Below are 15,963 nucleotides of genomic sequence, written 5' to 3'. Positions count from 1 at the left end.
AATTATATCATCTGCCCTTTTTGACTATAACAAGGCTTTGGATTACTGGGGAAAACAATTTGCTCATAGTTTTTCAATGAATATTTACTTGAGCTATTTTACAACTACAAACTTGAAGTTATTTAGGTGGTTAGACAAAATACATGTATAGAAACTTCACTTAAACATTGTTTGCTATGAAGTGTAGAAGAGGCCCTTGTTAGATCTCATCCCAATTCTCAAAGGCCTGAACAACACTGGAATAGGGTTTAATTAAAAGATAGTCCCATAGCGTGGGCAGAATATCATTACAAAGAGTGAGGGATTTACCTTTTCCCCTGACAATGTACCTCCCTGATGAAAGAGGTCTGATTTCACAGGGTGGTAATGAGACAAATTATCAGAGCTTTTTTTTTTTCCATTAATTTATTTTGATTTATCAACAATCAATTCCATAAGCTTTTGAGTTTTAAATTCCCCCCCCCTCCCTTCTCAAGACAGTACACAATCTGATATAGGCTATTCCTACATTCCTATTAAACATATTTTCACATTAGTCATGTTTTAAGGAAGAATTAAAACCAATAGAAAGAACCACAAGAAAGGAAACAAAACAAAACAGAAGGAAAAAAAAGCAAATAGTATGCTTTGATCTACATTCAAACTCCATAGTTTCTCTGGATGTGGATAGCATTTTCCATCCTGGAGACCCTTGGATCTTCGATCCTTGCATTGCTGAGAAGGGTTAAGTCTATCAAAGTTAGTCATTGCACAACATGACTATTACTGTGTACAATGTTCTGGTTCTGCTCACTTCACTAAGCATCCGTCCATACAAGTCTTTCCAAGTTTTTATAAGTCTGCTTGCTCATCATTTCTTACAGCAAAATAGTATTCCATTACATACATATACCACAACTTGTTCAGCCATTTCCCAATTGATGGGCATCCCCTCAATTTCCAATTCTTGGCCACCACAAAAAGAGCTGCTATAAATATTTTTGTATATGTGGGTCCTTTCCCCATTTTTATGATCTCCTTGGGGTACAGCCACAGAAGTGGTATTGCTGGGTCAAAGGGTATGCACATTTTTACAGCCCTTTGGGCATAGTTTCAAATTGCTCTCCAAAATGGTTGGATCATTTCGCAACTCCACCAACAATGCATTATGTTCCAATTTTCCCACATCTTCTCCAACATTTATCATTTTCCTGTTTTATCATGTTGGCCAGTCTGATAGGTGTGATGTGGTACCTCAAAGGTGTTTTGATTTTCATTTCTCTAATCAATAGCGATTTAGAGCATTTTTTCATATGACTATAGATGGCTTTAGTTTCTTCATCTATCAGAGCTTCTTGTGAGTCCTTCCAAGGATTCCTGGCCCTATAGGGTACAAAAATAGAATTATATTAGAATATGCTAGAAGAGGACAATTAACGGTATATCTACTAGCTCAAGGGTTTCTATTCTTAAGAATAGAAACAAAAATGAAATATTCCTAATCAAGTGAAAAAAAAGATATTAAGCATGCTATTGACATTTGAATTCAGAGAAATTCTACTTCTTTGTGTAAATTACCTAACATTCTGAGCCTGGGAACTTCCTTCCTATAGTTCCCCATCAGCTTTCTATTGACTATGAGTTTGATAAAAAGTTGTTTGACATCAGTAGGAATTTGTACATTGCTTCACAAATTACAGCTCAATGTTTCTTTCATTCTTTTATTCTAAAACTAAGCAGCACGTGTTTTGTTAGAAACTTTCATACCCATCCTGCACCAGGAAAGTCTAGTAGTTGGACTGCCTCCCAGCTTTAGTACCCAATAATTAGCTACAAACTTCACTGAAACTGTTGTAGCTTACTATAATCAAAGGTAATTGTAGTAATAATTTTAATGGTAAATGACATATGCAAAGGTAATCATCCTATCCACTCAATCAACTTAATGTCAATTTACTAATACCAACACCTCCCTTGACCCACTGTGATAGATTCATGCAACTAAAAGCATTAGTGTGCCTGTCCTCCCACATTCCCTCCAACTGTTGTCATTTTCCTTTTTTGGTCATCCTTGCCAATCTGATGAGTATAAGGTGGAAGCTATAGGTTCAGAGATATAGCAGTTGGTTTTTTTTTCCTTTTGTGAACTGCCTGTTCATATCATTTGACCATTTCTCTGTTGGAGAATGACTCTTATTCTTATATAGTTGAATCAATTCCCTACATATCTTTACATAAAACTTTTATAGGAGAAACTTGCTGCATAGCACCCCCCTCAATTAACTGTTTCCCTTCTGACTTTAACAGCATTGATTTTGTCATAAAAAACCTTTTCATTTTTATTTAATAAAAAATTTCATTTTATCCACTATGATCCTGTTCATTGTTATAGAGTTGAACTAAATGACTAAACAACAATAAACTAAATAAACTAGTTGCAACAAAAAGGGTCTCTCCCTTCTCTTTTTTTTTTATGATTTAGCCTATTTATGTCTCTATCCTGTATTCATTTGGAGTTTATTGTGGCATATAATGTGAGATTTTGGTCTAAAAAATAATTTCTTCCATACTGATTTCCAGAATTCCCAACAGTTTTGTTGAATAGTGAGTCCTTTCCCCAGTAAGAGGAGTTCTTAGGTTTATTGACCATTAAGCTACTATGTTTATTTGTTTCTACATGTTGCATATCAACATGACTTCAACTTCAACTTCCTGACTTCAGTTTCCAGATTAATGTTCACTGTGGGTTTAAAAGGACAAAAATGTTGTGTAAGACTGTTATAGCTCAGGAAAGAAAAGGTTTGATCCAGACATTGTGAAAGTAACACTTAAGAATTAGCCATATGCATTACTCTTTTACATATATCTATAAACACATCCACACATGTACATTTCTCCTTAATCCTTTCCACCTTTGCTGCCTCCTACATGGTGCTCTAAGGCTCCTGATACATCTCCCTGGAAGATCTTGTGAATTTTGGTCAGCAGTTGACGATAGCCCTATGGGTCTGCAAGAACATTATCTAAAAAATAAAGCAATGTTCATGAGATGAACAGATGTTATCTTGGCTTTTAAAAGAATTCATCAATAAAACCAGTATGGGTTCCTTAAGAACAGATTGTACCAGATTAACTTCATTGCTTTTTTAGACTGGTAGATTAGGGATGCTATAGATATACAATATGCTATGGCTGGATTTTAGGAAGGCATTTGACACAGTTTTTTGTGATAGCTTTGGGGACAAAATGGAGAGCTATGGGCTGGATGATAATATGATTAAATAGATTCAGAAGTAAGGAAATGACCAGACCCAGAGAGTTTCAACTGATGAACTGATGTCAATCTGGATAGAGTTGTCCACTGCAATGACCAGGAATCTCCCTAACACTTTTACTGAACCAAATGAGATTCTAATTCTAATACCACACAGTAATATCAATAATAGCATCCCTCTACATTAGTGTAATGGGGATGATAATAATAGTAACTAACACAGGGTTGTTGTGAGGATCAAATGAGATAATACATGTATAGTGCTTTGCAAACCCTAAAGCACTATATATATTATATAAATAGTACTGTATAAATACATATAGTAATAATCTACTTGGACATTTTTACCAGTGACATGGATGAAGGCATAGATAGCATAGCAGTCAAATTTGCAGATGACAACAAAGAGGGATAACTGATATGGATGACAGAAAGAGGACTGAAAACTTAACATATAAAGTTTATTTGAAGGAAATTAGTATATTTAGCCTGGAGAAGAAGGAATCTGAGGTGGAGGGATATGATTTTCATCAACAGTATTTGAAGGATTATCAGTCAGAAAAGGGATTAAAATTGTTCTTTTTGGCCTCACTAGGCAAAACGTGGAACAGAAGAATCTGCAGAGAGAGAGATTTTGGCTTGACATTAGAAAAATCTTTCTAGTTATCAGAGCTCACCAAAGGGGGAATGGGCTCACTTGGGAGCTAGTGAGTTCCCTATCACTGGAAGTTTTCAAGTGATGACTAAATGATCCCTTGCCAGGGATATTGTAGAGAATTCCTGTTCAACAAACCAAAAAAAAAAAAAAAACCCAAAACCAAAAAACAAGCCATTATTAAGAATATGCCAAGCACTGTGCTAAACTTTGGAGATACAAACACAAAGGTAATGTAATCCTCATCCTCAGAAAGCTTATGTTCTACTGGCAGGATATGTGTTCAGTTAATAAGTATATGTGAGTCTACTACATGGCAGGTACTTTACTAGGTGTAGAATATGAAGAAGTAAATACAAGATACATACAACATAAATAGAAAGTAATTGGGGAGAGATGATATGTACAACTGAAGGAAGTAGGAATGACCTCTTAAAGAAGGTGGCATTTGAGTCTTGAAGGAAGTTAGGGAGGGCAAAAGGCAGGGGGAGGAGGAGGAGGAGCTTTCAACACGAAAGGGTTACATGTTGCAAATTTTTTTTTTTTTTGGCTAGGCAATGGGGTTAAGTGACTTGCTCAGGGTCACACAGCTAGTAAGTGTTATGTCCTTGAGGCTGGATTTGAACTCAGGTCCTCCTGAATCCAGGGCCAGTACTCTATCCACTGCACCACCTAGCTGCCCCAATGTTGCAATTTTTGCAGAGCTGTATTGTCTATACAAAGACAAAAGCATCACCATACTAATGCGGAAAGAATCTTATAATCCATAGGAAGACGAGTTCAAAGACCCAGAAAAAGAGAAATTCCAGGAATGGAAGACAGCCTTCACAGAAGTAGGAGACACTTATAGAGGTACAGCAAGCAGACATGTTTTGCTATAGTGTGAGTCAAGGAAGATAACACATTCAGGTATTACTTGAACTAGATGACCACTGAGGTCTCTTCTACCTCAGAGATTCTATGGCTTTCTAATTGGGTTGAGGAGAGAGGAGCCTTTTCAGTAACCAGTTTCCCCCCTGCAATAAAGTCTTTGGCTTTTTACATTGGTTGAAAATGTGCAGTTGAGTTCTGGCCCTTATGCACTTACTAAGTCGGTAGTTCACAAAATGACCATACAAAGTTTATTTCCTTCTCAGTGGTTTTTGGCTAAGGCTTGCCTTTTTCTTTCACTATCCATCATAATGTTCTTCATCATCAGAACAGGCAGCAAACAAAGCTCATTTCATAGGATAAAATTTTTCAGTATTCTGGGTCTTAGAAATAGAGATTACTTAGAATGTTTTAATAAGTATATTCAAATAAATATTTGAAATAATATTTGGGAAGAAATATATTCTGTACAGGCTGTAAAGCATGCAAAGATTATTCTCCTAGGAACTTTTGAGATCTCAGTTCACCAATACTTATAGCTTAAAGGTACAGTCTAAGGCTAAACAGTCTAGAAATTAGGTATCGGATCTAACTAGCTACAAACCCTCAATTCTCTCATTTATAAATATATATATTAATTTTTTTAAAAGCTTAACATTAGGACATATATTTATCCAAGTTCAGTGTTCTTATCATTATACCAAGTTGTGTTATGCAGATAATTTATAATTTATGTTGCAAGTATAACATAATATTGAATTTTTTAAAAGCCTTTGTATATCTTTTTTGAATCTTTTTTGTATTAGCAGTCACTTGCTAAAAAGTTGCTCAGAGAATAGGAGCTATGACCACTGAGGGAATTTCTTTTCTAATGCTTCTGGTTTTTTACATTACATTAATTACTAAATATACTCCTTTCTCCCTCCCCTGCTCGGCAAGCCTCCCCTCATAACAAAGATTTTAAAAGAAAAAATAAATAGTTCGGTAAAAATCAACCAATACATTGATTAGCTTTGACATAGTGTATACTGTATTCCACTCCTATAGTCCCCCAACCCTGGCAATGAAGTAAGAAAATGAATTTTCTCAGCTCTTCTCAGGTGCCAAGTTTATGCAATATAATTACACTGCATTCAGACTGGGGTTTTTCTTACATTATAATTATGTATATTGTTTTCCTGTTTCTGTTTCCTTTGTTCTATATTTGTTCCTATAAGTTGTTCCATGTTTCTCTGAACTCTGTATATTCATCATTTCTTATGGCATAGCAATATTCCATTATATTCATGTACCATAATTTGTTTAGCCTTCCCCCTGACCCATCCAATAGGGAGAGCTAGGTGGTTCAGTGCATAGAGCACTGGCCCCAGAGTCAAGAAGACTCATCTCCCTGAATTCAGGTCTGGCCTTAGACACTTACTACTTGTGTGACCCTGGGCAAGTCACCTGTTTGCTTCAGTTTTTTCACTATAAAATGAGCTACAGAAGGAAATGACAAACCACTCCAGTATTTTTGCCAAGAAAACCCCAAATGGGGTCACAGAGAATCAGACACAACTGAAAACAACTCAACAATGACAACTCCATTCAGTGTATATCTGCTTTGTTTCCAGTTCTTAGTCACCACAAAAAGTGCTCCTATTAATGTTTTGATATATATAAGACTTGAAGTATATACCTAGAAATGGGATTTCTTACTCAAAGGGTATAAATGTTTTATTCATTTTTTCTAGCATAACTCTAAATTATTTTCTAGAAGAGACAAAAACTTGTTCACAGTTCCACCAACAATGTATGGGCATAACTATGTTCCTACAGTTTCTTTAACATTTTCCATTTTTTGGTCATCTTTGCCAATTTACTAAGAGGGAGGAAAAAGCCCTTACCAAGTAATTTTAAGTTGATTAAAGCGCACTGGCGAAAACATAGCTAACATCAAAATAGATCTCTCTTTATTGGAGGCAGGCAGGTGGTACAGTGGATAGAGTACTGGGCCTGAAGACAGAATAGACCTGAGTTCAAATTTGGCCTCACATACTTAGTAACTGGGTGGCCTGGGCTAGTCACTTAACCTCTGCCTGTCTCAGTTTTCTCAATTGTAAAATAGGGATAAATATAACAACTATTATTCAAGATTGTTAATGCTTACCACAGTGCCTGACACATTAGCAGGCGCTTAATAAATGCTTGTTTTCTTAAAAAAAAATTAAAAAAATAAAAAGTTGCTCAGGGAAGGGAAAAATTCCTTCACTGAATAGCTATGCTAATACATTAAAAAGTATACATGAATTTTATACACACACACAGACATACATCATGTAGTCAGCCTTCTTACGTAACAACCATTAGTTCTACCTGACAAAATAAGATACATAAAAAAGAACCTATCCCAGCTTCTGAAATTAGTCTGAACAGGGATACATTGTAGGTCAGTTAAGTTTTAAATAAGACTAAATGGGTGGTATTAGCAGCCCTCTTTACCACTCAACCCAATTCTGTAGATGAGATGGGGAAGGAAAGGGAAAGAACTCAGAATCACGCTTTGATCAGCTTAATGTAAAACAGAATCATGCTTTGATCAGCTTAATGTAAAACGGAAAGTGAAATCAACCATACCATAAAGCATTTAATCAGGAAGATCATTCAGTTACTCTGGAATAAAATGAATGAACTTGTGTAAGCAGCTTATATTGTTGTGGCTTGACTAGTAGGAAATAATAGATTATATATTTTTTTAAAAAGATGCTTGGTCCTTAAGGACATCTTTCATTACCCAAAAAATATTTTGCTTAGGAGATAGATTCTCCTAAATTTCTTTCCAAAGACTACAAGAATTCTTTTAGTTTTTCCTTAGCTAAGAACTGATAAGACTCAGAAGTTTAAAATTTCCCATTTTGGGGGTCTTTCAATTACTCTTTACTGTGGATTTGTATAACCTGCCTTCATTATTATGTTAATCCTTTGCCTCAGTACAAACCTAGAACCCTACTAGAACCAATACCAAATGGTCCTTTCCTGTTGAACAATCTCATAGTGCACCACAGTTCTCCTGGCCAGAAATCTACAATGGTTGAGGTTTGTTTAAATGCATTAACCCACATCTTCCCCAACTAGCCTGAATCTCAGTTCCCCTTTTTATATCTCCCCATTGGGAGATAGTTACTTCTCCATTCAACTTCCATCAGCTGACCTATTCTGGGTATACCTATCCGCATTAATCTCTTCTTTTAACAACCATGATTTTTAAGGTGTTAAAATTGGTCTTTGACCCAGATCCTAGTTCTACCTTCAGTTATTGGTGCCCCCTTCATTTGGGCTGTTACCTGAGGTATTTCCTGTCCTCCTGCTTTCTACTTCACTGAAAACCCCTTCTAGTGAAGGAATAGCCATAAGACAATCTCTTAAGTCCATCTATCCCTCTTTTCTTCTCATTCAGTACTCATCCATCTACTGCCCTATCAGGAACAGTGAGGCACCCCACTTTATCCCACTTGTAGACTTTTTTTTTTACTGTCTGTTGTGTCTGTAGGTGCTGTGGGTACCACTGGGCCACCCCTGAAGGTGGGGAAGGCAGAGAGAAATCATTGCTCTTCCCTTTCTTCAACCAAGTAACCATTTCTACCATCTAGCTGACTATTCCAATCACTTTATGAAGCCAAGGAAGATATCCTAAATTTAGGTATCAGAATGCCATAAATGGCTAACCCAACATAAGCAAGGGATATTAAGAGTAGGTTTGCTTCGCTTATAAGAATACAGTTGTTGAACACAGAGAGCAAGGATATGTGTCATCATCCTAGTGCTGATTCTGGTTTATGCCGACCTTCCTTGTCTTCCTTATTCCCATGGAATAAGGGGGCCCAATATGGGAAAACTAACAGGTCTGAGAAGTCCTGTGTCCCCCACACTGGGTGTTTTCATGTGTTTGTAGGACTGCTAGCATCATGTCACTGGGGCAATGCCTTTTCATAACTGAAACAATGTAGCTGGAAACAATATCCATACCATAACCCAACAACTCATCTTGAGGACTCTCCCTCAAAATTCCATTTGCTCCTCAAGGCCTGCCTCCTTCCTTGTAATGTATATATAGGCCTACCATAGATGGTACACAAATCTGCATCCAAGAGGACTTACAACTTTTTTTAAAATAACATCATCATTTTTAATCACTTTGGTGCTACCATACAAAGCCCTCTCAACAATTTGGTTAAACTTATCTGTGAATTGTTTTTTGTTTTGTTTTGTTTTGTTTTTGAGACCGGGTCTGGCTATTTCTCCCAGGTTGTTCCCTTCTTTCTTTTCTGAACTCTCTTTGGGCAGCCTGGCCCTTTGCTCCCCAGAGCTCACCATATTGATTCTGGAATTAGTATGGACACTCAACTCACTTTAGCTCTACTGAAGCTCAGAATTCAGAATTCAAGCCTCAGCCTCCTCCAGTGACAGGGATTATAAGTGTGCAGCCATGATATCCAGCTAACTAATCCATTTCTTATACTTTCTTTCCTATTGAAAATTATAAGTCTTTTTTCTACAGAAATGTGGAACATTGACATCACATTATCATCTTTAGTTACCAAAGTGCTCCCACGTATCAGGCCATGTGAAACTAAAGAAACTGCTTTTGGTCACAGTTTATGTTCTCAAACTGGTATGGCTATTTCATAATTAAGGGAGAATAATCTCAGAGTACTCTCAATATGCTCACTTTCCATCCACATATAGGTGATGTTCTTTAGAGAAGACAGCGATAAGTGCACATTAGCTAAAATAAAAACTAAACAACTTATTTGACCTGAGGTATTGCCTTCTTAGCCAGAGGATTTTTGGACCATAGAGTCAAAAAAGTCTAACACTTTGCAGCACAGAGTATACAAATGAATAATTAGCAGTTATTTACAATTAGCCTGGAGGAACAGATTCCCTGAGGGCAACATTTTAATTAAGATCATGGAGCTAGTCATTTTAAAAACTAAAAATGGACATTCCTAAAGCAACCTCTTTCCTCAATCAGACAAAAAAAAAAAAAGGAATAAGGAGGGGAAAGATCCTTGGCTCATCCTTCTTCAGCAACTGTCCTACATTAAAAAAAAAATCATATGCAACAAGCTTCATCATTTTGTCACTGTTTTTCCCTTCTTCAACTCAGAATTAATTCTTCATAAGTTTTAAAATAGTGTTCTATTACCATCTAGATCATGTTGAGGACAATCAATACAATCCACTGAAAAAATATTGTACAAATTCCCATGGACTTCTTAAAGACCTCCTCAGATAGCATGTTGTGCACCAACATTTGTAAGAAAAACACACTGCAGTTGGTGGAGATAGATATTTATCTATCCTGTATATTATAGTTTTCACCACTGAAATATTTCCCAGTCTTCCTTAAGTGCTCATAAAATAAAGGAAAAAATTATTTTTGATGCTTGTCTTATCAGCTGAATTTATTTATATTAATGAACTAATATAAAAATTATTAAGTGCTTAATTTACTATGTGCCAGGCACTGTGATAAGCATGGGGAACATAAAAACAAGCAAGCAAGACATTCCCTGCTCTCTTGGAGCAGGCAGCATGATTTAGAACTAGTTAAAAGAAGAGTGGTAGCAATGTACAGTGAAAGCTCACCAAATTTGAACCCACGGTCTCAGGGCCAGATGGGCAATGTTGGCACTCCATAGAAGTCCAGGTACGTATTCTCCTCGTAACTAGCAAAGATTGTTTCTCATATTCCCCTTAACTAATTCTTTTCAGAAATGACCAGGCACAAATCAATATTAAGCTTTCATTCAATAGTGTGATCTCACATTTTAATCAATAGTGTACTTAACCATTATCTATCACAAAATATTTTTTTCTTGCATCTTACCCCGTACCTATGGATTTTTAAATTTTTTCAAAATTTATCTGCTTGAAAATTTCCCCTTTTATAGTGTTACTTTCAATTAGTAGGGGAGGAACATGTTGCTAATTGCTAGAATTTAATAATATTATATAACAATATATACTATGTATAATATACATTATATAATAAATTATAACATACATAACAGAATGAGATTCAAAAAAATAGAACTAGCATCTTTCCCCACTTATCTCCTATTGTTATCAATTACCTCCTCTTTTTTGCTTCTATCTTTTAAATTAACAATCATTTATTCTTTCCCTCTCACCTCCTAACTCTAGCACTTCACCCAGCTCCTGCCTCCAAAGAAAAACAAAACCCTTGTAACAAATATGCACAGTAAAATAATACAAATTCCTACACTGGCCATGTTCAAAAATTTATCTCATTCTGAATCTCGAGTCTATCACCTCTATTTCAGGAAATGGTTACTACACTTCATCAATGGTGTTCTCGAACCAAGATAGATCAGTCTTTCAAAAATGTCTTTACAATGTTGTTGTTTTTGTATACATTATTCTCCAGGTTTTGCTCACTTCATTCTGCATCAGTTCTTAGAAGTCTTTGGTTTTTCTGAAGCCATCTCTTTCATCATTTCTTATGGTGTAATATAATTCCATTATATTCATATAGTATTATTTGTTCATCCATTCCCCCTCTGATGGTTGAAACCCCTTTAGTTTCCAGTTCTTTGCCAATTTAAAAAGAAGTACTAAAATATGTTGGTACACATGGTTCCTTTTCCTCTTCCTTTGACTTCTCTGGGGTATAGGCTTAGTAGCTGTAGAACTGGGTCAAAGGGTATGCATAGTTCAGCAGCTTTGGGATCACAGTTACAAATTGCTTTCTAGAATGGCCAGACCAGTTCATAACTCCAATAGTTCATTACTAGGCCTGTTTATGCATAATCCTTCCAACATGTCATTTTCCTTTTTTTATAGACTTTGCTGGGTGTGAGGTAAAAGTTTGGAATTGCTTTAATTTGCATTTCTCTAATTAAAGAGCTCTAAAAAGCATTTTTTTCATATGGTTCTTGATAGGTTGGATATAAACTGACTGTTCAAAGGATATGAACAAGCAATTGGGGAAACAGGTGTTATAAACCTAAATTAGTTCCATATATATTGAAATAAGACTTTTTTTAATCAGGAAACCTTATTGTAAAGATTTTCTCCCCAATTAACTGTTTCCCTTCTAATTTTAGCTGAATTGGTTTTATTTGCACAAAAACTTTAAAAATTTTATATAATTAAAATTATCTACTATGTAGTTGTATTCATCTAGTTCCTGTGTGTGTCTTGGTAGGTAGATTCCCAAGTATATTATAAATTACATAGTTATTTTAAATGGGATTTCTCCTTTACTATTAGGTTTTTGTTGCAAATAAATAAAATTATTTATGTTGATTTATTTTATATCCTGGAACTGCCGAAGTTGTTTTAATTAACTTTTTAGTTAACTCCACGGTAAAGTAAATTACCATATATCATCAGCAAAAAGTGACAATTTTCTTTCTTCTTTATCTATGCTTATTCTCTCAATGTCTTTTCCTTGTCTTATAGCTACACATAGCATTTCTAGCACTATATCAAATATTACTTTTGATAATGGAGAGCCTTGCTTTACCCATGCTCTTAATATGGAAAGGCCTCTGGTTTATCTCCATTCTATATCATGCTGGCTCTTGGGTCAAATAGCAATTGCTTATCATATTAAGAAAAGATCCATTTATTCCAATTATTTTTAGTGTTAACAGAAATGGATTTTGTCAAAATGCATTGATATAATCATGATTTTTGGTTTTGTGATTACTATGATCTGTGATATTTGATTTTCCTAAATATTGAACCACCCCTGTATCAGTTAATTTTTAGTCCCCACCCTGTTCCCCCTCTCCCCCCACTTGAATAGGCATGAATAGAATTAACTCATGTGAATCTATTAACTTGGGTTCAATAAATCTCATGTATTCATGGTTTACAGGGGTAACTTTGCAGGTTTAGGATGCCTTGACAATAAAAGCCCTTGAAGGTGACTTTCTTCTAGCCTTTGACCTTCTACCATAGCTGAAAATATTATACTTAGTAAGCAGTAAATTCATTTGATCTCTGTAGCATTTCTGCCCCTTATCTTTAATCTTGGAGCAAGGCAGACAAAAAGAAGTTATACAGGCTATAAATGACTATAATACTGCTTGTCTGTTTGAAAATTCTGATTGCCTCTTTCAGTAGTTTCACTATTTATTACATATTTATCTGCTATACTTTTACTAATTAGATAGCATTTAATGAGCTCTTAGCAACTAAGAGGATCACATACTTCCCTTTATAAAAATTGCTTCCTTTAAAGGGCTTGGAGTTACAAATTCAAATAACACTTGTACATCATTTTTAAAAACATTTAAATTTTAAGATTTTAAAAGAAAAGTAAAATTATTTCTCTATAACAAAATAAATTTTTGAATGAAATAACCTCATTTAATTCCATTCAATTAAAAAAGCATTTGTTAAAGCAGCTACTAAATTTGAGGCACTGGCCTAGGCACACAAAACTAAAAATTAAAACAGTCACTGCTTCCAAGTAACTAACACTCTACTGGGGGTAAACACACTCAAATGTTGTACATACATATATTTTATAGATATTGATATACATATAATATTAAATAGTAATTTAGATATAGGCATGTCTCTCTCTCTCTCTCTATGTGTGTGTATATGTGTATCTGTATATCCATATATACACGTATATCAAATACAAAGTACTTTTGGCAGGGGCAGGTAGGTGGTGCTAATAATTGTTATTGTTGTTATTTCATTGTGTCTGACTCTTTGTGACCCCATGGACAATAGCACACCAGGGCCTTCTATCCTCTATTATCTCTTGAAGTCTGTCCAAATTCATGATGAAGAAAGGCTTTGTAAAAGAAGTAGCACTTCTTTCTGTAGTGGCAAAGAACTGGAAATTGAGGGGATGTCCATCAATTGGGGAATGGCTGAACAAGTTGTAGTACACAAATGTAATGGAATACTATTGTGGTAAAAGAAATGAAGAGCAGGTGGACTTCAGAAAAACTTAGAAAGGGAGGCAGGTAGGTGGCGCAGTGGTTAGAGCACCGGCCCTGAAGTCAGGAGGACCTGAGTTCAAATATGGCCTCAGACCAAACACTTGACACTTACTAGCTGTGTGACCCTGGGCAAGTCACTTAACCCCAACTGCCTATGAATTGGGGGAAAAAAAAAGAATATATAGAATACATGAAATCATAGGCTGGAGCCAGATGATGAAGGGCATTAAACATGAGAGAAATTTTTATCTTATTCTAGAGAAAATATGAAGCTTTTTTGAGAAGAGAAGTGATGTCATATCTGTGATTTAGGGATATGAATTTATCAGCTGAGTAGACAACAGAAAAGGCAAATACCTGAGGCTACTGCCATAATCCAGGTAAGAGGAGAAGATGAGAACTAGGGTGGTGGCTGTATGAGAAGACTTGGTTCTTATATTGAGATTGTTCACAAGAATACCTACAGTTATATTCCCAAGTATGCCTACTGAAATTGAAGGGAAAAGAATCTCATATTAGCTCAAACACCTTCCAATTCTGCTATGGTCACATGGGTGCTTCTCACCATTCATTGTTTATTTCTTTTTTGCTTACAGCTTAGGATCTATGGCTGGAGTTCCTTCTTCCCAGAACCCTTACTTACTTCATTCAGGCAGGGGAAACTTGGGGCAGTAGTAGGCAGTCTCAAGTTTGTTTCTACTTCTGTCTAAGAACAAAAGAAGAAAGAGGGTTACTCATTGAGGAAGGTTTATAAAGGGTGAGGGACAGCACTGAAAGGGTTGAATATAAAGGAAAAAGCAATGAAATTTTAAAAAGTTCACCCTGATGTAATAACTAAAAACATGATGAGTTTTTGAGAGAGTGATTGAGATAGAGATGCAGTGAATCAATAAACATTTATTAAGTGCTTACTATGTGCCAGGCACTGTGCTAAGTGCTTAGGGATATAAAGAAAGGCACTAAAAGAAACTCCATTCTAATGAAGGTGACAACACATAGCCTGGTTATCAAATAAATGCCCAGGAGTTTATATTTGATCCTGGAAGTATAAAGGAGCCACTGAAGCTGAGTTGAGCAGGAAGGGTAATATGGTCACATCTATACTTTACCAAAATCATGGAGAAACTATCTGAAGCCTAGCAGATTAGAAATAAATATCAACTATACAAATAATTAAAGATTAAAAGAAAGGCAAACTACAATCCAGTTTTAACATTTGTCTAATTTATTAGTGTACTAGTAGAATTAACTTTTTTTCTTTAAAATAAATTTATTGATCTTTTGTTTTTAATTACCTACATTTCCCAGTAACTTGCCTTTCCCTATCTCAGAGAGTATGAGCTACACATATCTTGAAAGTCTCCTTGATGAAAATGAGAAACAGGCAGGCTTTCACAAATCATTTTCTATAGCAAACCACATATTCATTCACAGAAATGACTAAAAAGTACTATGAATACAAGATTTCATTTATAATTTTTTAAAGGGCATCTGATTTAGCAGAGCAAAATGTAGCCTGCGTATATGTTGAGACCATATAAGATTCTCTGAAAGATAGATTAACAGAGATAAACTTTGTGTGATGCTCTGATTATCAGTATAAAACAAGTTATAAAACAAGAAAAAGTGTACTCACCAAATGTGTTTTCACAATCATGAAGGATGTCCAGTGCAGTCAAAATGGAAAAAAGGGATTCCCTTTAAATAAGGTGCTCCAGATGTTCCTCTGCTGATGATCTTGTGTTGATTGCACCAAGCCCTAAAACATTACATTTTCCTTAATGATATACACAAACACTCAAGAGCTTAGCCAAGTGATCCACACGGGAAAAAAAAAAGATAAAGAACAGCTACTGTCCACACTATAATATGTAGTAGTGTTAGACAGTGAACTGAACTTGTCTACCAGTACATATAACTTGGATAGACACTGCAGGTAGATAGTATTCTGTGCTCAGAATTAAAAAGGAAGAAAATGACAAAATTTGATAGTTGGAGGGGACCTTAACAACTATCTAGTCCAGAGGTTATTACCCTGGGGTCCGTGGAAAGATTTCAAGGGGTTTGATAATTTGGGACCTTCAATACTTTTATAATTACTATTTCAATATAATTGGTTTCCTTTGTGATCCCATTTTTAAAATTTTATGCATTTAAAAAATTGTTTTGAGGAGGGGTCCATAAACTTCAAATTGCAAAAGGGACCCATG

The 15,963-nt window shown here is 35.4% G+C and overlaps 1 long non-coding RNA gene across 1 annotated transcript; it reads right to left on the bottom strand.

The window, feature by feature from the left end:
• Nucleotides 1–1,264: 1,264 nt before the first annotated feature.
• On the bottom strand, nucleotides 1,265–15,595 carry LOC114025967. The gene is made up of 3 exons (XR_003567073.1): nucleotides 15,390–15,595; nucleotides 14,397–14,459; nucleotides 1,265–1,362 (listed from the first exon to the last, which is right to left on the bottom strand). It is a non-coding gene; the product is annotated as an uncharacterized LOC114025967 (long non-coding RNA).
• Between the last annotated feature and the right edge of the window lie 368 nt (nucleotides 15,596–15,963).

Source organism: Vombatus ursinus, unplaced genomic scaffold (assembly GCF_900497805.2).
Source record: "Vombatus ursinus unplaced genomic scaffold, bare-nosed wombat genome assembly UNPS02014832.1, whole genome shotgun sequence".
Classification (NCBI taxonomy): domain Eukaryota; kingdom Metazoa; phylum Chordata; class Mammalia; order Diprotodontia; family Vombatidae; genus Vombatus; species Vombatus ursinus.
This window is presented reverse-complemented; position numbering and strand designations above follow the sequence as displayed.